At 41.4% G+C, this 24,299-nt stretch overlaps 3 non-coding genes and 1 pseudogene across 4 annotated transcripts; 2 read left to right on the top strand and 2 right to left on the bottom strand.

The window, feature by feature from the left end:
* Window positions 1–1,808: 1,808 nt before the first annotated feature.
* Window positions 1,809–1,882, bottom strand: TRNAE-UUC (transfer RNA glutamic acid (anticodon UUC)). Its single transcript has one exon. It is a non-coding gene; the product is annotated as a tRNA-Glu (tRNA).
* A 1,620-nt stretch (window positions 1,883–3,502) lies between these two features.
* LOC145536818 (proteasome subunit alpha type-6 pseudogene) lies at window positions 3,503–4,438 on the top strand (annotated as a pseudogene). Its single transcript, XR_014076023.1, has one exon. The product of XR_014076023.1 is annotated as a proteasome subunit alpha type-6 pseudogene (transcript).
* Window positions 4,439–12,782: 8,344 nt separating this feature from the next.
* On the top strand, window positions 12,783–12,889 carry LOC145537243 (U6 spliceosomal RNA). The gene has a single exon (XR_014076274.1). It is a non-coding gene; the product is annotated as a U6 spliceosomal RNA (small nuclear RNA).
* A 3,043-nt stretch (window positions 12,890–15,932) lies between these two features.
* LOC145537256 (U6 spliceosomal RNA) lies at window positions 15,933–16,041 on the bottom strand. Its single transcript, XR_014076286.1, has one exon. It is a non-coding gene; the product is annotated as a U6 spliceosomal RNA (small nuclear RNA).
* Between the last annotated feature and the right edge of the window lie 8,258 nt (window positions 16,042–24,299).

Below are 24,299 nucleotides of genomic sequence, written 5' to 3'. Positions count from 1 at the left end.
TCACTTTCAGGGTTTTCAGTGCGTGTGCCAAGTGGTTCGGCATCCCTTTATTCTCTAGTTTACTCAAAATAGAAAGCATTCTATGGGTTTTAGGAAAACTCTCAGAAGTTACTTAATAAAATAAATTCTGCCACAGTGGGATGGGTACAGTGGGGGTGTCTGGCTCTCCTAAGACTATAAATTGCAGAGTGACATCTTGTAGTCTTTGAATATGATGTACTAAAATCATTAACTTTACTCCTGACAAAACCGGTACAAAGTTTGAAACTGTGTTCAAACCTCTATGGCCTTGTCTTTTGAAGTAAAATGCTGACCTGAGTCAATGATTGAGAAATGTGAAGATTTAGAAACAAAGGATAGCTGTTTGGCTAAGGAACTGGTAACAATTTAGACTATAATTCTGCCACATAACAGAATCACCCAAACTCCCAGTTCCCTGAAGGATAGAGATAAAGGCCTGATACACATTCCTAAGTTGTTTTTACAGGAAGCAGACACCCCCCCACACACCAGATGAAAACTGCTGACCGCAAAAACACAGACCCTAGACTGGCTGAAACCAGAAGGTTGATAATGCTTGAAATGTCACCTTGATGCCAACCAATCCAAGAACTGCCCACGAGCTGATCATGCCCTGCTCCTTGAACACTATAGAACTCCTTAGTACCCTCCCCAGGCTGGGTCACAGGGTCTTCAGGGCATTAGCCCACTGTGGCCCCCTTTGCCTGGCAAAAGAATAAAAGAAACTATTCTTTTCTACTTCACCCAAAACTCTGTCTCCCTGTTCCTATTTGGCACTGGTGAACAGAGGCTGAGTTTCAGCAACAAGTTTACAGCAGTTAAAAGCCCTAACAGCGAGGCTTTTGACAAAAGGTGTTTAAGAGAATACACTTTACCCAGTATTCAGTGTGCAAAGTGATGGTTTCGGAGCATTAGGCCTTCTCAGACGGGACAGGATTGCTATGATTGATGTGTTATTTAATATACATCATAGTCAGTATAGCCAGTTACTTACTTTAAAATCTGCAATTTTTATATTATATATGTAAATTAAGGGCTTCCCAGGTGGCATAGTGGTAAAGAATCCACCTGCCAATGCTGGAGATGCAGGACACCTGGGTTCAATCCCTGAGTGGGCAAGACTCCCTTGGAGGAAGAAATGGCTGCTGCTGCTGCTGCTGCTGCTGCTGCTGCTGCTAAGTCGCTTCAGTTGTGTCCGACTCTGTGTGACCCCATAGATGGCAGCCCACCAGGCTCCCCTGTCCCTGGGATTCTCCAGGCAAGAACACTGGAGTGGGTTGCCCTCTCCTTCTCCAGTGCATGAAAGTGAAAAGTGAAAGTGAAGTCGCTCAGTCGTGTCCAACTCTTCGCAATGCCATGGACTGCAGCCTACCAGGCTCCTCCATCCATGGGATTTTCCAGGCGAGAGTACTGGAGTGGGTTGCCATTGCCTGAGGAAATGGCAACCCACTCCAATACTCTCGCCTGGAAAATCCCATGGACAGCAGAGCCTGGTGAGCTACAGTCCATGGGGTCTCAAAGAATCAGACATGACTTAGCATGTGTGCACACATATAAATTAAAATATAAATATAGATTGGTGGTTTAGTCACTAAGTTACATACATTATAAATATATATAATATCTATAAATAAATACATGGTTCATAAGGGTATAGATATGGATGATATAGATGGAGTAGTGAGGCCTCAGATCACTGCTCTTGGTCAGTCACATGCTGAAAGAGAAGGGACTGTTTTTATGTTTTTTATTAATTTATTTTTTTGCTGCACTGAGTGGCTTGCAGGATTCCCTGGCCAGGGATTGAGCCTGGGCCCTCAGCAGTGAAAGTGCGGAGTCCTAACCACTGGACCACAGAGGAATTCCCAGGAGAAAACTGTTGCTAATTTTACATAGAGCTCCCAATTTTAGGAAGGCTGAGCTCTGAGTCCTCTGCTTTCACCGAATAGGACAGATTTCCCTTAATTTGTTTGGAAACTCTACGTCTATGTCCAGCACTGCCTCCACTGCTGAAAACACAAGCTGGCCTTTATATCCATTCTGATCCTAGAAAGATTGTTATTTTAAGTGTGTGTATGGGTGTTTGGGGTGCTGGGTAGAACAAATGAAAGGGTCGGTTGAATTGTGGGCACTTGGTCATCCCTGAATGCTTCTTTCTGATGGTGGCTGGATTTGTAATATCTGTACTTCAATTTAGTATCTCCACTCAGGGTCCATAGTTAGTGACGGGTGCATTGTCTTTGTTTGGGTACTTGCAGTAATGGTATAACCCAATATGTAATAAACTATATAGTCTCTATTACGGAAATGTACCCCAAAGTGATATAATTAAAGAAGACAGAGATCTTTAGCTTTTGAACAAAAAGATGAGCCTATTTGAATAAAATAAAATGCTTTTTTATTGAAAATAACAGCTCCAAAAATATAGCATGCACTATGTCTATAGCCCTTTAATTTTTCCAATTCCATCATTATCAACTTGTTTATACCTTGACTACAGGCAACTTGAAGAGAAAAGCTTTTGTTTTTTATTTAATTGGCTAAGTTTGGCAACTATGGGAGAACCCAATGTGTGTGTTTACAATCTTATGATCAAGAGTCTTCAGAAAACTGGGCGATAAAGATGCACATATACATAGTGTTAGCATAGCTTGTGTGTTAGAAGTTGGACAGGAAGCTTTAAAAAGTTATTCATTACTAACAATGGTCTTTTAAAATCAAAGCAAAATTCTTTTTTTTGTTTTTTGGCTGCCATGCATGGCATGTGGGATCTTAATTCTGCCACCAGGGATTGAACCACACACCCTACAGGGGGAGCATGGAGTCTTAACCACTGGACTGCCAGGGAAGTCCCCACTAAATCTTTTAAAGAAATAAAGCTTTTTTATTTTCTTTGATTTATGACTGAAAGGTACTTTGTCAATGTTTAAAAATATTTAGGCAGCTGGGTGTGGGGGCAAGTGGAATGCGGTGGCAAGTTGCAGGCCCAGGACACTGTGGGGGGCAGGGATTAAAAAAAGAGAAAAACACTAATCTTTTCAAAGTTTTTTCCTAATAACTAGTAATAGTCTTATCAAAGATAGATGAACTCTTTGTGTAAATTTTTTAATTATAAAATAATTATAGCAGTGCCAGATATTTGGAAATGAGTGAGGCCAGTTACTTAACAGAATCTCTCCTCCCTCCATAAAGTTCTGAATATCTGTGATACCCATGAAGGTCCTGTATGCTTAGGCACTCAGTTCAGTCGCTCAGTCGTGTCCGACTCTTCGCTACCCCATGGACTGAAGCATACCAGGGTTCCCTGTCCATCACCAACTCCCAGGGCTTGCTCAAACTCATGTCCATCGATTTCCCCTAGTGTGACTGTATTTGGAGATGGGGCCTTTAAGAAGGTAATTAAGGGCCAATGCCCCAGAAGCAGTCGTAGCAACTTCCGGAGGGGCTTGTACGCCTGGTGCGGGAGCTACGGGGCCCGAGATTGTGCTTGAAATAGCGGTGCACCATGTCCCGGGGTTCCAGCGCTGGTTTTGACCGACACATTACCATTTTTTCTCCCGAGGGACGGCTCTACCAAGTTGAATATGCTTTTAAGGCTATTAACCAGGGAGGCCTTACATCAGTAGCTGTCAGAGGGAAAGACTGTGCAGTAATTGTCACACAGAAGAAAGTACCTGACAAATTACTGGATTCCAGCACAGTGACTCACTTATTCAAGATAACTGAAAACATTGGCTGTGTGATGACAGGAATGACAGCTGACAGTAGATCCCAGGTACAGAGGGCACGCTATGAGGCAGCTAATTGGAAATACAAGTATGGTGAAATTCCCGTGGACATGCTGTGTAAAAGAATCACTGATATTTCTCAGGTCTACACACAGAATGCTGAAATGAGGCCTCTTGGTTGTTGTATGATTTTAATTGGTATAGATGAAGAACAAGGCCCTCAGGTGTACAAGTGTGATCCTGCAGGTTACTACTGTGGGTTTAAAGCAACTGCAGCAGGAGTTAAACAAACTGAGTCAACCAGCTTCCTTGAAAAAAAAGTAAAGAAGAAATTTGATTGGACCTTTGAACAGACAGTGGAAACTGCGATTACATGCCTGTCTACTGTTCTATCAATTGATTTCAAACCTTCAGAAATAGAAGTTGGAGTAGTTACAGTCGAAAATCCTAAATTCAGGATTCTTACAGAAGCAGAGATTGACGCTCACCTTGTTGCTCTAGCAGAGAGAGACTAGACACTGTAGTTAGTTTACCAAATCCGTGACGCCACTTGCCTGTGTGTTTGGTAACAACAGACCAACATTTTGTGGGCCCCTCGATTGAAAAAGGAACTTCTCCCACTCTTGCTGCCACTGAAATGGTTAGGACTCTGTATAAATAAAACCAGTGCTTTTGGAATAAAAAAAAAAGGTAATTAAGGTTAAATGTAATCTTAATGGGACCCCAATCCAATAGAACTAGTGTTTTTATAAGAAGAGGGAGAGACACCAGGGATTCATGTACACAGAGAAAAGGCCACATGAGGGCATGGTGAAGAGGCAGCCATTGTTAAAGGAGGCAGCCTTTCAAGGAGAGAGGCCTCAGGAACCAAACCTGCCAACATCTTAATCTTGGACTTCCAACCTCCAGAACTGAGAAAATACTTTTCTGTTGTTTAAGCCAACTAGTCCACGGTACTCCATTATGATAGCCCAAGCAGATAAATATAGATGGCTGCCAACATTCCTCCCTTGTCTGTTGTTATGTCCTCTGGCAATGGGACTTTGCATCTCCCCATTCAGAGGCGGAGTCTATTTCCTCACCCCTTGAGCCTGTGCTTTGGCCAACAGCATGCAACAGAACTGCCATCACGTGAAATTTAGAGCCTAGGCCTCAAGTGACCTTGCAGCATCTGTCTGGGCCCTAGTGCAATGCTGCGCTGAGCCCTCCATGTGAGGAAGCTGGTCTGGAGAATAAGAGGGAGTGGACAGAGAACCAAAGCACCCCTGCCAACAGCTGGCACCAATGCCGGGCATGTGATCAAGGCCATTGAAACTTCCAGCCCAGCCTATCCTCCAGTTCACTGCAGCAACATGGTTGAGCAGAGGGAAGTCCAAGAGTGGAACCACCAGCCAATCCCAGCTCAAATTGCCAGGATTGTGAGAAAATACACTGTTGTAATTCAAAGCTGCTATGTTTTACAGTCCTTTGCTTTGAAATAGTAACCAAGCTGACACAGCATTCTCTCCTTGGCTAGGGCTGAGTGAACCCGATGATATTCCTAAAGGGCAAATTCTGTTTGGGCAGCCAAAGGACCAGTTCTTGTCCCTAGGCCAGGGAGCTCCCACACACAAGCAGAGAAGACATTCCAGGCTCGTGACTGGGAGCTTTCCCCAGATCCAAAGTCAGTAGTCTATCACTACTCCTGTCTCTTAATGTTTCTGATTATCAAATGTTTATATCGGGGAAAGATCATTTTACATATTACTGAAGCATATAATCTTATAATATTTTGGTTCATGATGAAAATCAATCATGCATTTATTAAATTTTTAACAGAAAATCGCTTTATAATCCTACAAATCTCAAACAACTCACTGTTTATTATTATAGTCACTCATTATCATTTTAAAACACACAAATAGGGAGTTCCCTGGTTGCCTAGTGGTTAGGATTCTGGACTTTCACTGACAGGGCCTGGGTTCAACCCCTGGGCAGGGAACTGAGATCCCACAAGCTGTGCAGAATTGCCAAAAACAAAACAAAAACCACAATCAGCTGTTATGAAAAATGCACGAAAAATTGCCTGGATATTTCAATATATTTGCCCAAGCTATTACAGAATTCTTTCCACTGCCAAGAGTAGTCAGATTTTTCACTTGATTTTAAACCAAATCCATATTGTTAATCTCCATCAGCAACTTGTTGGCATTGTGTGAGAGGAAATCCCTTCGTATGACTTCTGCCAAACTTTCAAAAACATTCTCTAATGAATGTTATTAAAAAGGTCTTTTATTTCTCTGCTCAAATGAGCACTGAATTTCAGGCTAGGATTTTTCCATGCCACATTTTGATTAAGCAGTGAGTAGGTTTGTTTTTGATCAACATAAAGGCTTACATGCTAACAATACTGTCTTGAGATGTAAACTCTCCGCTTCCAGCCTTTCAATTCCTCAAATTTATTCCCTCTGGTCAAGTGACATTTTTCATTCAGGAAAATGATATCATAGTAATCCTTGTAAAACCTTCATTGAAACAGGAAACTGAAACACATTCCCACTTGACAGAGGAAAAGCTGAACCACAAGGATGAGAAACCTCCAGAAACTCAGCTAATGCTATGAGATCTTTATATGGCTCTTCTCAGACAAACATGTGTGTGTATATACTTTACAGGCACACTCACACAGATAGATGTGTGCATATTTGTGTGGATGTAGAACCATAGATTGGTCAGGGGCCTCAAGGGGTAAAGCCTATTTTTGTGGACTGATCAAAGTGATTGGATACCCCATCCTCGATACCAAATTATTCTTTTAAAATAATTCAATGAGGATTTCACACAAGAGTTTGAGATTCCATCTTAGGCAGGAGAGGAATACCTGTAAAATTTATAGAATGTATTAGATCTGTCCAATTAGAATTCATTTATTCAAGAAACATTTTTATTAAGATATAATTGACATATAACATTATATTATTTTCAGGCATACAATAATTGGATATTTGTATACACTGAAAAATGATCACCACAATAAATCTAGTTACCATCTGTCACCATATAAAATTATGAAATGTTTTTTCTTGGGATGAGAACTTCTAAGATTTACAAGATTTTACTTTTATCAACTTTCAAACATGCAATACAATATTATTGATTATAGTCACCATGCTGCACATTATATCCGCATGACTTATTTATTTTATAACCGGAAGTTTATACCTCTTGACCTCCTTTGTCAACCCTCCAACTTTCAGTCCCTCTGGCAACCACTTATCTATTCTCTGTATCCGTGAGTTTAGTTTGGTTTGGTTTGGTTTGTTCATTTGTTTTTCAGACTCCACATATATGGGAAATCAAACAGTATTTGTCTTTCTCTGTCTGACTTTTTTAACTTAGCATATTACCCTTAAGGTCCATCCATGTTGTTGCAAATAGCAAGATTTCATTCTTTATAGCTGAGTAACAGTCCATTGTGTATATATGTACCACATCTTCTTTATCCATTCATCCATCGATAGATACCTAGACTGTTTCCATGTCTTGGCTATTGCAAATAATGCTGCAGTTAACAGAGGCGTGTATATATCTTTTCAAATCAATGTTCTCATTTTGGAATTGCTGGATCACATGATGGTTCTAATTTTAACTTTTTGAGAAACTTCCATATGATTTTCCATAGTGGCTGCACCAATTTACATTCCCACCAAGAGTGCACAAGGGTTCCCTTTTTTCCACATCCTCACCAACACTTGTTCTTTCTTGTCTTTAAAAAAAATTTTTTTGTGTGTGGGATCTTAGTTCCCAGACCAGGGATTGAACTCACACCCCCTGCAGTGGAAGGACAGAGTCTTAACCACTGGACTGCCAGGGAAGTCCCTATTTCTTGTCTTTTTGATGATATGCATTCTGACAGATGTGAGTGAGGTAGTATCTCACTATGGTTTTGATTTGCATTTCCCTGATGATTAGTGATGTTGAGCATCCTTTCATGTACCTGTTGGCTATCTGAATCTCTTCTTTAGAAAAATGTCTATTCAGATCTTCTTTCCATTTTTAAATTGGATTGTTTGGTGTTTTGCTATTGAGTTGTATAAATTCTTTATATATTTGGGTATTAACCCTTTATCAGATACGTAATTTGCAAATATTTTCTCCCATTCCATAGGCTGACTTTTTCATTTTGTCAATGGTTTCCTTTATTGTGCAGAAACTTTTTTGATGTAGTCCCACTTGTTTATTTTTGCTTTTGGAGTCAGATCCAAAAAATCATTTCCAAGACTGATGTCAAGGACTTACTACTTTTGTTTTCTTCTAGGAGTTTTATGGTTTCAGGCCTTGCATTTCTTCAATCCATTTGAGTTAATTTTTGTGTGTAGTGTAAGATATTGGTCTAGTTTCATCTTTTGCTTGTGGATATCCAGTTTTCCCAACACCATTTATTGAAGAGACTGTCCTTCCCCCATTTTATATTCTTAGTTCCTTTGTCATGAATTAATTGAGTGTATATGTATGGGTTTATTTCCGGGCTCGCTATTCTGTTTCATTGATCTATGCATCTATTTTATACCACAGTCAAGTTAGTTAACACACTCATCACCTCATAGAAGTTACTCTGTGTGTGTATCTATGTGTGGTGAGAATATTTAAGATCTACTCTCTTAGTAAATTTCAAGTATTACAATACAGTAGGTTACTATAGCCACCACACCACTGTACATGAGATCTCTAGAACTTATTCATCTCATAATTGGACTTTTGTACCCTTTGACCAACATCTCCCGATTTTTTCCAGTGACCCCTTCCCTCCCTCCAGCCCCTGGCAACCACTATCTCATTCTAAAAACATCATTACAGCATTGTGTCTTTTAAAATCTGGTTAATGGGACTTCCCTGATGGTCTAGTGGTTAAGACTGCATGCTTCCAATGCAGGGGGCTCAGGTTCAGTCCCTGGTCGGGGAACTCAAATCCCACATGCCACGTGGTGTGGCAAAAGAGAAGAAGAAGGCAAGTTCTAAAATCCAGGTAACTATGTTTCCTAAACTCGGCTAACTCAGCAAAAATGAGGGATTTCTGAGTCTCAGTAACTTGATTCTATTTTAGGCACCGGATTGAGCAGTTCCCTGCTTGAGTAGATCTGATCTGGCCACTTGCACACAGGGAGATTTAGGACCTTAAACACCAAATCTGCCCTTTTATTAGAATGTGAATCTTCAGCCGGTGAGGGGAGGTGGTAACTAAACCGACCAGAGCACCATCAGCCTCACTTTCCCAAGTCTCATGGTAGAGGTTTCCGGACTGTGTCCCTGTAGCCATGAATTCGAAACTTCAGGATGAGTTTTCCTTTTGGTCATTTCTGAAATAAAATTATTTGGCATCTGATGGCAACTATAGTTACCATCTACTGGTTTCGTCAGTTGTCACCGACAGCTGAACACTTGATGCCTTCTTGGTTCACCCTTAGTTGACTCAAGTTCGCAGAGCTAAAGTGAATTGGATCTCAGGCTGAATATTTGCCCCCATATAACAGCTCTGTCCCCACTTTAATACAGGGGATTGATCTGATTAATTACTCGGGCATCTCTACTGCCCGAGATGTCTCTTGAACATCTGTTGTTCAAAGTGTTCTGCCTCACAGGTTATATACATTCTCTTCTTTTACCCTCACAACCAACTCACAAGGTAGCTACTTTTGTCCACATATTACTAATGAGGAAACTGAAATTCAGAGAATTTAGGGGACTGGTTTGCTAAGGGTCACACAGCCAGTGCCGATAAAGCTGAGCAGTGTCTTCTAAAATGTAGTCCCCAGTTTCCCTATCCCCTCACCTCATTCATCTATCAACCTCCTATTGATCCTTAGCATTTTAGCTGAAACATCTCTTTCCTTCCTTGACACCCTGAGTTCAGCTTCTGTGCTTCTCCTGTGGGCTCCCGTGGCCCCCAGACTTGCCCCATCGTCCCTCCTCTGTAATCCCTAAGTGGCCAAGAGATTTGTGGCTTGATTTTACAGTTTTAAGCATGTAGGAGATGTTCAAGAAATAGCTGTAGGGACTTAGAAAACAAACTCATGGTTGCCAGGAGGAAGGGATAGTTAAGGACTTTGGGAAGGTCACGTGTATATTGCCATATTTAAAATGGATAACCAACAAAGGCCTATTGTATAGCACAGAGAACTCTGCTCAGTGTTATGTGCCAACCTGGATGGGAGGGGGCTTGGAGGAGAATGGATACATGTGTATGTATGGCTGAGTCCCTTCCCTGTTCACCTAAAACTATCACAACATTGTTAATCAGCTATACCCCAATACAAAATGGTTTTGGTCTTAAAAAATAATAAAATAAAATTTAAAAACAGGAATGTGAAAAAAAAAAAGAAATAGCTGTGGGATGAGTAAATAAATGAATGCATGAGCAGGCCACTCCCCATGTTTCCACAAAACCCCATCATCTCCCGTAAGCCACAGTAAGCCCAGTGCTGAACCCTCTAGGCTAGGGGGCAATGTACAGAGATTAATGAGTTCTGCCTTTGTGGTTTTACTGCTAGTTAGAGAGACAATACAGAAAACAATGATTGGTAATGCAGTGTCCTCTGAGCTAGAAGTAGAGTGGATAGAGGCCAGCTGAGGCAGGAAAATCAACTGATGTCATTGGCAAAGAGGCAAATAGAAGTCTGGTTCGTCCAAATTCATTCCTCAGTCCAAATATGAAAACAATCACATGAATATAAAGTATGAACTTGGGGGGGTGGGGTTTCCCTGGTGGCTCAGTGGTAAAAAGTTCTCCTGCCAATGTAGGAGACACAGGTTCAATCCCTGGTCTGGGAAGATTCCACGTTATGGAGCAACTAAGCCCATGCACCACAACTATTTAACCCACACTCTACAGCCTGAGAGCTGCAACTACTGAGCCCACATGTCGCAACTACTGAAGCCCATGCATGCTAGAGCCCATGCTCCACAACAAGAGAAGCCACCACGATGAGAAGCCCACACACCACAACTAGAGAGTAGCCCCCACTCACCGCAATGAGACAAAAGTCCTCACAGCAACAAAGACCCTGCACAGCCATAAATAAATAAAATTTTTTACAAATATTTTAAAAAATTATGAACTGGGGAATCAAGCCTGATACCTTTATAGTCAGATGTGGATGAATAGGCTAAATACACTCTTACCTGTGAGTGATATATTATCTATTGTATGGTGTGTGTGTGCTCAGTTGTGTCCAACTCTGTGCGACCCCATGGACTGTAGCCCACCATGCTCCTCTGTTCATGGGATTCTCCAGGCAAGAATACTGGAGTAGGTTGCCATGCCCCCCTCTAGGAGGTCTTCCCTGACCCAAGGATCAAACCCACTTCCCTTTAGTCTCCTGAATCAGCAGGTGGGTTCTTTACCACTAGCACCACCTGGGAAGCCCTTATCTCCCACACAGATAAGCAGTTCTTAAATTGTCTTTGATGGTATTTGTTTGACACCAGTAATTCTTGTCATTCAACATTTTTTCTTTTGTTTTTTTCTCTTTTGGGTCTTTGTATGGGCAAAGAGGAGACACAAGACTACCCCAGACCTGACCCTAGCCTGCTGGTGAGTTGCTAGCTTTCTGGTTTGGGTGACAGCTGTAGATTAATCTCACTGCTCCTCCTGCTTGCCAAGGCCCTGTGCCCTTCATACTCCGGTAAGAGAGAAGAAATCAGCGCCTCAGAGCCAAGGCTGAAGCTCTGTAATTTGCAACTGTCATCACCTTTTTCAGAATGACCTCCTAATAGGTGCCTCTTGGCAATGCCTGGGCTTAAGAAGAGATTCCTGCTGCCACCTTCTGGGAAAATGAATAACCAAAGTCAGTGTTTGATTGGAATTCAAGGGGAAACCGAATTGGGATCTTGCTGAAGATTCATCATTTTGATTAATTCCTTTACTCACCATTGGACCTTTGTTTGATATCTTCACAGTAGAAATAGCATCCATTTCAGGCCTTAATCAGCCACATCATTCAACCTCGCAGTTCTTCAGTGATTCTGAAGAGATTAGAAGTTGTTTTTCAAAACATTTATTAAATACCTTTTTGCACATGCCACTTTGCCAGGCAATGCGGAAGGATAATGAAACAGGCCTGGCCTCTCTTCTCCAGAAATTTCTCATTGAGAAAAGGGCACAAGGGTACAAGATACAGGACAGAACTGAGGTGAGCTGATACAGGTAGAAAGTTATTTCCTTTTAACACATTCTGAGCAGAGACACATATACTTTGAAAACAAGGTAGAAAGCAAGGAACGAGGCCATCAGAAAACAAAATTTAATGGAAGCAGTTGAGGTGAAATCCCATGTAGTTAATTAAACAAGGCCCCCTTAGGCAAGAGTCCAAGTTTTCCTACATTGTTTTTTTTTTCTGTCATCCTGATCATCATTTTTTTTTACTGTTATGTTACATGTTCTTTACTTCTTGGCAGCTGCTGCCTAAATAATGTCGTGGTAGCTGCCCCTGGCTTTGATTCCTCTGTATCCAGAATTATTGTTCCTTTTTCTGTGTGGGGACACAGGAGAAGGATAACCCTGGGCTACACAGCTGAAAACAAATTGAACACATAAATTCTACTTTCTTAGAAGTCCCCTCAGCCCTGGGAGGGAGGTTGCTGCTGCCCCCAGGACACCTTGGTAGGGTGTTGGGTACCTCCTGGCTCAATTTCTTCTTCTTTTCCCATTTCTTCTTCACTTCACTCCTCCAAGATTGCCTCTTGTCATTTCATTTAACCAATGGCACAAACCCAAACTTTCAGCTATTATTACTATTTTTCCTATTGTTCTTTTAGCAGAATCCAGCCTTCTGCAAAGTTTGTATGGAGACTATTGGTGACTTTATTATAAATGTAATCATGTATTTATGATAAATATTATGTACATTTTAAAGTATAATTTAAATATATGGACTCTAGTCAAATTTTTGATGGACTAATGAATCTCCTACTCCCCTCCCCCCAAAACAGGTATGGCTATGTATGTACACATGTGAGAGGGGGTAGAGGTTGGCCAACTTTCAATTTACCAAGTTAGTGCTCACTTTGGCAGCACATATACTAAAACTGGTATGATGCAGAGAAGATTAGCATGGCCCCTGCTCAAGAATTATATGCAAATTCATGAAGCAGTCCCTATTTTTTTCTTGTCTGTGCCATTAAACCACCTCCAGATGAGATGGGGGAACACTCCTTTAATTTTGAAATTGTATTTGGAACTTATTGTTGCTGTGTACTAAGAACTTGGCCTAAATAAAATCCTACAAGGTATATTCACAAAAGAAATTTTTTTTTACCAAGTTAGAACCTTAACAATCTAAAAGAGCCTCAACTTCAAACTATTCTTGCCATCTTTTTGTGAAAAAAGAAAAAAATTTCACATTAGAAAAAAAAAGGAGAAAGGAACTAATCTCAGAATCTAGCCATGTCATCTTCTGGAGTTCCAGAGATCCAGAGAAGGAAGCGAGAATGGGGATGAAGATGTCAAAGACTGAGCAGGAAGGAAAAAAGAAAAGTAAGGAAAATTCCACTTTTGCAGATCTTGTAGTACCAGATCATCTGCCAGAAAGATAAAGGAAATAAGCTTGGGAGGTAGTCATAAAACTTTGGAAGATCTTTTGAGGGAAATGGGAATTTCTTCCCAAAGGCAAACAAAAGGTCTTTTGGATAGTATTAAGGCCCAACAGCACCTGTGATCCCTTCTTGTTTAAGAAATTGCTGCGGCTGCACCTCACTAGTTATTGGTGATGATTTGGAGGGAAACAGAGAGCACAGAAACCGTGGCCTGGAAAAGTCTGATTTCAAGTCAAGAAAATGAAATATTTTGTTGTGAAGAACCCTAGAAGAGCGTCTCACAGTGCTAATAGCAGGTCCTTGAGGAAGTCACCAGTTTTGGTCAAGAGAACTGTGGTGGCTGCACCATGCCCTCAGCCCTGTTTTCTCATCTGGTTTATCTTCCAAGCACACACTGTGGTTGGTGTTGCTATGGCTGCTGGGGCAAGATAATAAAGCCCATCTGTCTCTCCTGAGTCTGTACATGTATGTTATAGCTTCATCAAGGTATAATTTACATATCATAAAATTCACCCATTGTAAGTATACAATTCAATGATTTTTAAATAAATTGACAGAATCATACAACCATCATCATGAACCAGTTTCAGAAGTTTTTCATCAAATCCAAAATTTCCCTCAAGCCCACCTGTAGTCACTTCCCACTCCTGATCCCCAGCCCTAGGCAAAGCCTTTCTGTCCCTGTGGATACCTTTTCTGGACATTTCACATAAATGGAATCATACAGTGTGTAGGCCTGTCTGGCTCCTTTCACTCTGTATAAGATTTTTGAGGCTCATCAATGTTGTAGTATGTATCAGTATTTTGTTCCTTTTTATTGCTGACAGTAATCCATTGCTTGGATATACCATGTTTTGTTTATCCATTCACCAGTACTGGACATATGGATACTTCCTAGACTTTCATTATTATGAATCAGTTCAGTTCAGTTCAGTTGCTCAGTTGTGTCCGACTCTGCGACCCCATGGACTGCAGCACACCAGGCTTCCCTGTCCATCACCAACTCCCAAAGCTTGCCCAAACTCATGTTCATCGAGTCAGTGATGCCATCCAACCATCTCATTCTCTGTCGTCCCCTTCTCCTCCCGCCTTCAATCTTTCCCAGCATCAGGGTCTTTTCCAATGAGTTCTTCGCATTGGATGGCAAAAGTATTGGAGTTTCAGCTTCAGCATTAGTCCTTCCAATGAATATTCAGGACTGATTTTCTTTAGGATTGACTGGTTGGATCTCCTTGCAGTCCAAGGGAGTCTCAAGAATCCTCTCCAACACCACAGTTCAAAAGCATATTTATGAATAATGCTGCTATAAATAATGGACTTCCTGGGTGGTCCAGTGGTAAAGAATCTGCCTGCAAATACAGGGACACAGGTTCAATCCCTGGTCTAAGAAGATTCCGCATGCCACAGGGCTGTTCACCATTACTAGAGAGTCCTTGAGCAGCAATAAAACTAAGACCCAAGGCAACAATATAAATAAATAAATAGTGAAAAAAAATAAGTTAAAACTATTCACATACAAGTCTTTGTGTGAACATATTTTTATTCTCTTGAGTAGATTCCTAGGAGCGAAATTGCTGGGTTGTATGAGGGTAGCTCAGCTGGTAAAGAATCTGCCTGGAATGCAAGAGACCCTGGTTCGATTCCTGAGTTGGGAAGTTCCCCTGGAGAAGGACATGACAACCCACTCCAGTATTCTTGCCTGGAGAATCCCCATAGACAGAGGAGCCCTGTGGGCTACAGTCTATGGGATTGCAAAGAGTCGGACATGACGGAGTCACTAAGCACAACAACAACATGATTAGTTTATTAATAAATTTTCAAGAAACCTGTCAAACTCCTTTCCAAATGACTGTACCATTTAAAATTCCCATCAGCAATGCATGAGGGTTCTAGTTTCTCCACATTTGTGTCAACACTTGGCATTATCTGCCTTTTTGGTAATAGCCATTTGGAATGTAGTGACATCTTATTGTGGTTTTAATTTGTATTTCCTTAATGACTAATGATGCTGAGTATCTACATTTTCATTAGCTTATTAGCCATTCCTATACCTTCTTTGGTGAAATGTGTACTCAAATCCTTTGCCAATTTTTAAATTGGCCTGTCTTCTTACTGAGTTTGAAGAGTTCTTTGTATTTTCCATATATAAGTCCTTTATCAGACGTATGATTTGAAAATATTTTCTTCCAGTCTATGGTTTGTCTTTTTGAGAAAAGTTTATTTTTATTTTATAATATTCATTGGAAATACACTGGAAGAGTATATATCAAGTCTTCAACAGTGGTTATTCTGGGGCAATAGAAATTTTAGGTAGTAAACTTTTTATTCTTCTTGCTAAATATTTCTGTAATTAATTTTTTTCATTTTAATGGGTATTACTTTGTTATTGTTTAAATTTATATTTAATTGGAAGATAATTGCTTTACAATGTTGTGTTGGTTTCTGCCATACAACTACATGAATCATTTGTAAGTATACAGATGTCCCCTCCCTCCCAATCCCCACCCCATCTCACCCCTCTAGGTTGTCATAGAGCACAGGGTTGAGCTACCTGTGTTATACAGCAATGTTATTGCTGTATTCCCATTAGCTATCTAACTTTTTTTATTTTTAAAAAACATGAAATGCTTCATAAATTTGCATGCCATCTTTGTGCAGAGGACATGCTAATATTTTCTGTATTGTTCCAGTTTTAATATGTATGTGCTGCTGAAGCAAGCACTGTCTTTTCATTTTCTTAACCATGTCTTTTGAAGTACAAACATTTTAAATTTTAATGATGTCCAATTTATCAACTTTTTTCTTGCACTGAATTATCTTAGTACATTTGTTGAAATAATTGACCATAAATATTCAGTTCAGTTCAGTCGCTCAGTCGTGTCTGACTCTTTTCGACCCCATGGACTGCAGCACACAAGGCTTCCCTGTCCATCACCAACACCCAGGGCTTGCTCAAACTCATATCTATCGAGTAAGTGATGCCATCCAGTCATCTCATCCTCTGTCGTCCCCTTCTCCTCCCGCCTTCAATCTTTCCCAGCGTTAGGGTCTTTTCCATTGAGTCAGTTCTTAGCATCAGATGGCCAAAGTATTGGAGTTTCAGCTTCAGCATCAGTCCTTCCAACGAACACCCAGGACTGAGCTCCTTTAGGATGGACTGGTTGGATCTCCTTGCAGTCCAAGGGACTCTCAAGAGTCTTCTCCAACATTACAGTTCAAAAGCATCAATTATTTGGCACTCAGCTTTCTTTATAGTCCAACTCTCACATTCATATATGACTACTGGAAAAACCATAGCTTTGACTAGACGGACCTTTGTTGGCAAAGTAATGTCTCTGCTTTTTAATACACTGTTGCAGTGCATGGGCTTAGTTGTCCTGCAGCATGTGGAATCTTCCCAGAGCAGGGATTGAATCGGCGCCCCCTGCATTGGCAGGGGGATATTTAACTGCTGGGCCACCAGGGAAGTCCTCTAGCTGTTATTTTTAAAAGGATTTCTTAGGATACTATTTTCTACATAAGGATCATATTGTTTATGAATGAAGATAGCTTTACTTGTTGTTGTTGTTGATTGTGCTAGCTAGAATCTCCACTGCAGTGTTAAACGGAGATGGCAAGAGCAGACATCTTCACCTTATTCCTGACACTAGTGAAACGATCTTTTCCTTCATTTCAAATAAGAAGTTCTAGCGACTTCCCTGGTGGTCCGGTGGTTAAGACTCCACACTTCCAATGCAGACGATGTGGGTTCAATTCCTAGTTAGGAAGCTAAGATCCCACGGGCTGCAAGGTACAGCCAAAAGAAAAGAAGCTCTATGCAAAGATACTTTTGATGATGCTTGTACAGTGACAAGGGGTTCATTAAAAATATCTTTTTCCATTTTTATGTTAGTATTTAGAAATCATTTTAAGAATTGCATATTAGTTGACTTCTGCTGCATAAGAAACAGCCCCAAAACATAGTGACTTAAAACAGTAAACATTAAATTACTTCCCAAGATTCTGTGGGTCAGCTGGGTGGTTGTTCTGGTGTAGGTAGGCCAACTCAGTTGGTGTTGGAGGGTACCAGATGTTGTCGCTCACACATGTGGCAGTTGGCAGGCTGATAGGTATAAGAGAGGCCTCTGCTCACCTGGCTAACCTCCATTCTGGTAGGCTAGCCTGGGTTTAGTGTTCCCAAGAGCAGCATATGTAAGCATACCTCAAGCCTCTGCTTTCCTCATGTTTGCTCCTGTCCTATGGGCCAGAGCAAGTCCTAAAGTAGCTTAGATTCAAGGGGTGAAGAAATACTCACCTCTTGAGGGGAGGGGCTGTGAAGTCACATTACACAGGAGCATGGAAGCGGGAAATAGTGGAGAATTAGGGCCTTTTCCACAATCTATCACACATAGGTTTGATTTCTAACCATTAAAGACTTAGAGGCCTCCGGGTGTCACTTACATTGATTATGAATTTTTTTTGTCAACAAAGTGTCCAGATATAAAACCTATAATTTAACTAAACTATCATTGATTATGCTTTGCACAAATTAATTTTTCTTCAAATTATCTGATCTTAAGTATGAAGCTGAGTTGGAGCATAGAGAAGAGACTGCTAGGTGTTCTCTCGTTTCCCTCTAAGGTGTCATTCTGATCAGAGGTAACCATGGACCTTTCATGATCTTGGGAAAACAAAGAGCTGCACTTCAGAGGCAAACTGTGAGGCTAACTGGGGCATGCAGACAGGGCTGAAGCTTCCAGTAACTTCGCCCCAAGGCTCACATGGGTGTTGGCCTGAACTCTCATAGGACTCTCAGCATTCAGTTCTATGGTAACAGGAAATACTCTTACTTTGCAAGTTTCAGTGAAGCTAAAGAATTTACCCTTGTGGCTCAGTTGGGTATTATATAAATTATTTTAAGAACCGTGTATTAGTGGTGTTGGCAGGTTGCAAGAGCAGAACCACACACAACACTCACCAGCTGGACTGAGGGTGGGCAAGGGTCCAGAGAGGCTGCTGGCCCAGGTGCGTTTTTGAATAGGAATGAGCTGTGGTTTGCCTTGAGCTGCTCAACCACCCAGAAGAAGTGGCTACTGCAGGCAGCCCACTAGCAGTTCGAGACCACCCTGATCATTTTTTCCAAGAAACCAACATTCCCAACAGCCACCACTGCTGTCAAATGATGTGTACCCCTAGCAAACCCCTGCCATGATGCCAAACTTCCCTGAGGGAAATCAACAAGAACTCAATAAATGGAGAGGTATGCTGTGTTCCATGACTGGAAGACTCAATGCAGGAAAGATGTCAGTTCTTCCCAAATTGATCAAAATTTTTAATGCAATACCTATCAAAATCCCAGCCAGGGTTTATGTAGTTTTAGACAAGCTGACTCTAAAATTTATACAGAAGGACAAAGGAACTAGAGTGTGTGTGTGTGCATGCTAAGTTGCTTTAGTCACGTCCAACTCTTTGCGATCCTATGGACTTTAGCCTGCTAGGCTCCTCTGTCCAGGCAAGAACACTGGAATGGGTTGCCGTGCTCTTCTCCAGGGAATCTTCCTGACCCAGGGATCGAACTAGCATCTCTTATATTTCCTGCATTTGCAGCTGGGTTCTTTACCACTAGCTCTCCTGGGAAGCCCAAAAGAATTTAGAAAAGGAAGAACAAAGTTGGAGGAATCACACTACTCAATTTTAAGAATTTCATTAAAACTACAGTATTCAAGACAGTGTGGTATTGACAAAGGTTCAGACACATAGATCAATGGAGCAAAAGAGAGGGTTCAGAAATAGACTCACACAAATGCTGACTTTTGACAGAGTTGCGTAAGAAATTCAATGGAAGCAGGACAGTCTTTTCCAAAAGTAGTGTTGGAACAGTTAGTAATCCATGTGCGAAAAATGAATCTTGATGGAAACCTCAGACTTTAGACAAAAATTAACAAAAGCAGATTATAGAAATATATATCAAACATAAAACTATCAAACTCTTAAAAGGAAAACATGGGAGAAGATGTTGGTAACCAAGGATTAGGAGAAGAGTTCTTAGACGTGACATCAAATACACAATCCATAACAGAAAAAATGATTAAATTTGACCTTACCAAAATTAAAAAACTTTTGCTCTTTGAAAGACATTGTTAAAAGAATGAACAGAATGAAGCTATGACTAGGAGAAAGTATTTGCAAATCACATGTCATGCAAAGAACTTGTATCCAGAATATGTAAAAGACTGTTGAAGCTCAACAAGAAAACAAGCCCAGTTTTTAAAATGGGGAGAAGATTTGAATAGATATGTCAGCAAAGAGAATATGAAGTTGGATGTGAACACATAAAAAGATGTTCAAGGGACTTCCAGTAGTTAAAAATCCACCTGCCAAGGCAGGGGACATGGATTCTATCCTTGCTCTGGGAAGATCCCACATGCCACAGGGCAACTAAGCCCGTGGGCCACAACTACGGAGCCCAAGCTCTAGAGTCTGAATGCAACAACTACTGAAGCCCACACACCTAGAGCCCGTTATCCACAACAAGAGAAGCTATTGCAAATGAGAAGCCTGTACACCACAATGCAGAATAGTCCCACCTGCTGCAACTAGAGAAAGCCCATGAGCAGCAATGAAGACCCAGTGTAAACAAAATTAAATTATAAATTTTTTTAAAATTGAAACTGCAAGACATCAAAAAAGACACAGATAAATAGAACAGTATTATGGACTCTATGGGAGAGAGCGAGGGCGGGATGATATGGGAGAATGGCATTGAAGCATGTAAATTATCATATGTGAAACGAATCACCAGTCCAGGTTCAGCGCATGATACAGGGTGCTCAGGGCTGGTGCACCGGGATGACCTGGAGGGATGGGATGGGGAGGGAGGTGGGAGGGGGGTTCTGGAAGGGGAAAACGTGTACACCCATGGTGGATTCATGTCAATGTATGGCAAAACAAATACAATATTGTAAAGTTAAAGAATAGAAAATAAACTAATTTAAAAAAAATTGAAACTGCTCTAAAAACTATGACCATGTGTATGGACAATATAAACTATGTGTCTGTTAAAAAAAAAAAAAAAAAGATATTCAACCTCATTACCATGAAGGAAATGCAGATTACCACCATGATGGGATGTGCTATGTGCTATGCTTAGTCGCTCAGTCATGTCTGACTCTGTGTGACACCATGGACTGTAGCCCGCCAGGCTCCTGTGTCCATGGGATTCTCCAGGCAAGAATACTGGGGTGGGTTGCCATGCTCTCCTCCCAGGGATCTTCCCAACCCAGGGATCGAACCCAGGTCTCCCACATTGCAGATGGATTCTTTACTGTCTGCACCACCAGGGAAGCCCAAAAATATTGGAGTAGGTAGCCTATCCCTTCTCCAGGGGAACTTCCCGACCCAGGAATCAAACCGGGGTCTCCTGCATTGCAGGTGGATTCTTTACCAGCTGAGCTCCCTGGGAAGCCCCGTGTGATGGGATACACACATTCTAATGAATAATTAAAATAAATAATACTGACAACGCCAAATGCTGGCAAGAAAATAGAGAAACTGGATCACTCATACATGCTGGTGGGAAAGCAAAATGGCACAGTCACTCTGGAAGTGGTCTGCAGTTTCTTATAAAATTAAATATACACTTACCTCGTGCTCCAGCAATTTCACTTTTGGGTATATACCCTAGAAAAATGAAAGCTTATATTCACATAAAAACTAGTGCATGTGGGGAGAGCAAGATGGCAGAGAAGCAGGTGGACATGGAGTACATCTCTATCCATGGATACATCAGGAATACACCTTCAGACACAGAAATGCATGCAGAACACCAGCTGAGAGCAGACAGGAGTACCTGACCAGCAGGGAAGAATATATTGACCCACGCAAAACTCGGTAGGATGAAGGAACTAGGGGAAAAAACAAGAGTGTTAGTAGGACTGGACCTGCCCTCAATGGGTGGGGAAACTGAAGCAGGGGTCCGATCCCCACATTGGGGCAATTGTTTGAGTCAGAGGAGAAACATTTAAGGCTGAGAGTGAAACAGCTGATCTGTGGCAGCCTAAATGGAATGAGATTCAGACAGTCCTTCCCACAGCCATACATACCCCAGACTGCGAAGTGGCTGGGAGCTGGAGTTTAGGGATTGTGGGGCAATCCCTGGGCAAGGGCTGCTGTTGACTGCAGAGAGACGGATAGAGGGGATGTGAGGGAGGAGATTATGGTGGGAAATGCCTGTGGAGGAAAGCCAGGAAGCCGTGGAAGCAAGGCAATACTGCTGAGTCACATGTAGGGGGTAGAGCCATCACCATAGCCTCTCTTGCCTCACATGCCAGCATTGGCAGCTGAACAATAGAGAGGCTGGCCCATCGAATGCCTGAGGCACTGACCTACAGAGTAGGACCCCACACAGGGTGCTCCTTTAAGTGACTGATGCACCAATCTACAGAGTAGGACCCCAGGCATAGGGCCCCTCTATGTGCCTGATGTGCTGAACAAAAGAGAAGAACCCCAGGTAAGGAAGCCCCCTAAGTGCCTGAATGGGTGGAGCTATGGAGAAAGACTGGCCAAAGAGGCCTTCTGATCGCCAGGTACAACAGGCTTGAAAAAAGACTCTGATAGGGCCATAACTCCTGCAGTGGAGGTAGTCTGTCCCTGCAGACTTGGCGCCACCAGGGTCCCTGCAAGCCAAGCAGCTGTGCCACCTTCACGCTCAACTCTCACTGGGGCAGAGTTGCTACAGGCAAAAAAAGTCTTGCGCCTATGCATGCAGGGTCACTTTGGTCATGTCCGACTCTCTGCGACCCTGTAGACTGTGGCCTGCCAGGCTTCTCTGTCAGGAAGAGGAGTTCTCCAGGCAAGAATACTGGAGCGTATTGGCCAATACTGATTGCCATACCCTTCTAGAGCACTGTATTTCCTGCTGCCCTAGCCTCCAACTCCCCTGAGTACCTGGTGCTGCCAGAACCCCTGCAACCCAAGCAGCTGCACCACCTCCACACCTGGCCCTCACAGGGGCAAACCCAAGTCCTCCAGGGCAGCCTCAGGAGCAAACCCCAGTGGACAACCCACATGCAGAGTTGGAAATAAAACCACAATTGAACCCAGGGGCAGTGTGACTAAGGAAGAAGACCCAAAACCTTCCCACAAGCTGTACAAGCTGCAGATTAAATCCACATGATCAACTAGGCAGACTCTGTGTCTATGGAATATATAAAAGGTCACTGAGAGCTCCCACAAAAGAAAAGGCACTAGTTCTGATAGCTGTGGACATTGGAGGCAAGAACACAAAGGAGTAGGGCCAGATTAGAATCTGAGCTGCCCCCACAGCAGGTCCAGAGACCAGTACAGTGTTAGAGGGCATCCTAGGGAGGTGAGGTGGACTGTGACTCTCAGCGAGGGAAAGGACTCTGACAGCAGTGACTCAAGAAAAACTTTTATTATTCTTACATTTTGACTTGTTCTGTAGATTCTTTTGGATATGTTTTCTTCCCCGCCCCCACCGTTGTAGCTGTCGATTTTAATTGGTACTATGAAATCTAATTCAGCTTTTGAGCTTTTTTTTTCCTTTTTTTTCTCAGTCACACTTTTTATTGTTATAAACCTCTGCTTCTACGTTGGGCTTTTGCAGTTCTGGGGAGTTCCCCCGCCCCTGCTTTTTTTCTTTTATCTTTTTCAGTTTTAATTTTTTAAACCTATTATTTTTTTTCTACATTTATTCACTTGTTTGCTTTTCCTACTGTTCTTTTCCCCTTGCAGCTAACCTTTAATATATATAAATCATCTTTATCTACCTCTATTTAACTTTGCATATTGATTCTTTCTTTCTTTTCTCTCTTTCCTTTCCTCTCAACATTTTTGTTAGTTTTATTTTCATTGCTTTATTCCCCAATTGGCACCTTGCTTTAGTTTTGTTTCACAGTTTGTGCTTTAGTTAATTTTGTTCTGGTGTACATAATTTTGGTTCCCATTGTTTGCCAGGTCAATCTATTGTGCTTAATTTTTCTTGGATTGTTTGATTTTGCTTATGGGTGTATATGTATATGTGTATATTCAGTCACACTTTTTATTGTTGTTATAAACCTCTGCCTCTATGTTGGCTCTTTGCAGTTTGGTGGAGTGTTCCTTTTTTTCCTTTTCTCTTTCTTCTTCCATTTATTTTTCTTTTTTCTTTTTTATGATTTTAATTTTTAATTTTTTAAACCTATTATATTTTTTCTACATTTATTCCTTTGTTTACCTTTCCTATTGTTCTCTTCCCCTTGAAGCTAATCCTTAATGTGTATAATTCTTCATCTACCTCTATTTAACTTTGCATATCTATTCTTTCTTTCTTTTCTTCCTTTCCTTTTCTCTCAACATATTTGTTAGTTTTGTTTTCATTGCTTTATTCCCCACTTGGCATCTTGCCTTAGTTTTGTTTTCCAGTTTGTTCTTTAGTTAGTTTTGTTCTTAACTGGTAAATATAATTTTTGATTTCCTTTGTTCACTGGGTCAACCTATTGTACTTTATTTTTGTTGGACTGTTTTGACTTTGCTCATGGGTGTATGTGTATATGTGTATATTCCATTATTTTAATTATTATTTGCCTGATTTTGTAACTGCCATTTGTCTGGAGTTCATCTTTGGTTTCTCATTTTTTAATGAGAAACAGTATTTGTTTTAATCTCACTTAATGGCATAAAAAACCATTTGTGGAATCTTCGTTCCTAACCAGAGATAAAGCCCTGAGCCTTTGGAGTGGGAACACTGACTCCAAGACCCTAGACTACCAGAGAACTAACCCTAGGGGGTATCAAATAGTGAGAACTCACACAAAGGAAACCACTTGAATATGAGACCTGGCATCACCCAACCACCAGTAGCACCCTGTGCAGGACACCTTATCTAAACAACAAACAAAACAAAAATACAAACCAAATCGTTAGCAGACAGGAGTACCACCTCACTCAGCCTTGCCCATCAGAGGAGAAACAAACGAACAAACAAAAACTCAGCACAAGTCT

Source organism: Giraffa tippelskirchi, chromosome X, assembly GCF_054371585.1.
Source record: "Giraffa tippelskirchi isolate mGirTip1 chromosome X, T2T-mGirTip1v1.2.pri, whole genome shotgun sequence".
NCBI classification, from domain to species: Eukaryota; Metazoa; Chordata; class Mammalia; order Artiodactyla; family Giraffidae; genus Giraffa; species Giraffa tippelskirchi.
Note: the sequence above shows the minus strand (reverse complement) of the source record. Positions and strands in the feature narration are given on the sequence as shown.